Source organism: Suncus etruscus, chromosome 10 (assembly GCF_024139225.1).
Source record: "Suncus etruscus isolate mSunEtr1 chromosome 10, mSunEtr1.pri.cur, whole genome shotgun sequence".
NCBI lineage: Eukaryota > Metazoa > Chordata > Mammalia > Eulipotyphla > Soricidae > Suncus > Suncus etruscus.
The window spans coordinates 34,316,201-34,317,808 of NC_064857.1; the positions used below are offsets into that span (position 1 = coordinate 34,316,201).

At 48.6% G+C, this 1,608-nt stretch overlaps 1 non-coding gene across 1 annotated transcript; it reads right to left on the reverse strand.

The window, feature by feature from the left end:
* Positions 1-203: 203 nt before the first annotated feature.
* Positions 204-367, reverse strand: LOC126021509 (U1 spliceosomal RNA). The gene has a single exon (XR_007500020.1). It is a non-coding gene; the product is annotated as a U1 spliceosomal RNA (small nuclear RNA).
* Positions 368-1,608: the final 1,241 nt, after the last annotated feature.

Here is a 1,608-nt window from a genome sequence, read left to right on the forward strand (position 1 = left end):
CCAACCTATATGTAAAAATGTAAGGGCATATAATATATAAGTAATAAAACCCATGGCAGTCTTTGCAGGCAAGAATTACTCCCATTTTGGGAAAGAGCAATGTAACCTAAGCAAACATGCATTCACTGAAAAGTGATTTTAGTTTTGAGCAGTTTAGTAAAATACACACAGAGACTAATAACCTTTTCTTGAGACTAAGTTGCCAGGGGAGAGCGCGCACGCAGTCCCCCACTACCACAAATTACGCAGTCGAGTTTCCCACATTTGGGGAAATCGCAGGGGTCAGCACGCCCGCAGTGCAATGGACGAGCCTCACCCTGGGGAAACCACCTTCGTGATCATGGAATCGCCCCTGCCAGGTAAGTATGACTTAGGACGCTGCCCTCTCGCACCAGCCACAAGGCCTGTACACTGTAAGCACACGGTGACTTGACATAACAACTCTCAAAACCCTGGCCATACTGCCTTTAGAGAAGCTGCTCTCAGCCGTGATCTTCAGCCAAGAAAATGCTTGCACAGTGTAGGAAACGGCGGAGAATTGCGACAGAAATCACCAGACATCAGCCCCCGCGTCGCCTCATTTGCATCCGCCCCGCCCCTTAGGGGGCCTAACGGAAGGGCTCCTCCCGCAGGTGGGTTGCAAACTAGAGAGTCTGGTCGCGAGTCCCACAGACTGGCGTTTGAGTTGCTCTCTCCTAGTCCTCGTGGAAGGACTTTCCGAGGGAGTCTTCCAGTTCCTTCAGAAGTTTGCACACTATGGAGAAAATGAAGGAAACGAACTTCCCCTCTTTGCTGCAGAGCCTCCGGGTTAGGAATCAGAGACTGACCAGACATCCCAGGAAGGGCTGGAGCTGCAGTGAAAGTGGGAACTGTGCTCCAACTGCGTTTTCCTTCCCCTGATGTTCTAAACATTGGCCTGCACCTTGGTTTTTTTTTTTTTTTTTTTTGTCTTTGCTAAGGAGGGAAATGGAAGGAAAACTGGGGGTGAAAAACAGCTGGCAAGGATTTTTGGCACACAGGCTCCAATCACCAAACCTTAGTAGCTGCCACTAGATTCGAGGACACTCTTCCTCAAAGCCAGGCATATTGCCTTGGATGACAACTTCGTTGGTTTAAGAATGTTGACGTGCTTGCTTACTAGGTTGTATCCAAACAAAGTGGACATTTGTCCTGAGCCAAGAGTTAGCCGACTATCTGAGTTCTTGATCTACACGAAGAAACTCCCTTCCCTTCCACACCTTGGCTGCAATCTCAGTTCTTGAGCCAGTTCCTAAAATGCTGTATTTGATATGTCATCCCCACAAGCTCCTGCTGAGGTGTACCAGCACAAGTCATGGTACCAGAACCAGTCCTATGCTAGCTCAAACTCAACTACCAATAACTTTGAAAACCACGGTTCTTTAAATAATTATAAGAATATTAAAAAGCAATGGAAAAGGGGCCGGAGAGATAGCATGGAGGTAAGGCATTTTGCCTTTCATGCAGGAGGTCATCGGTTCGAATCCCGGCGTCCCATATGGTCCCCGGTGCCTGCCAGGAGCAATTTCTGAGCCTGGAGCCAGGAATAACCCCTGAGCACTGCCGGGTGTGACCCAAAAAACACACACA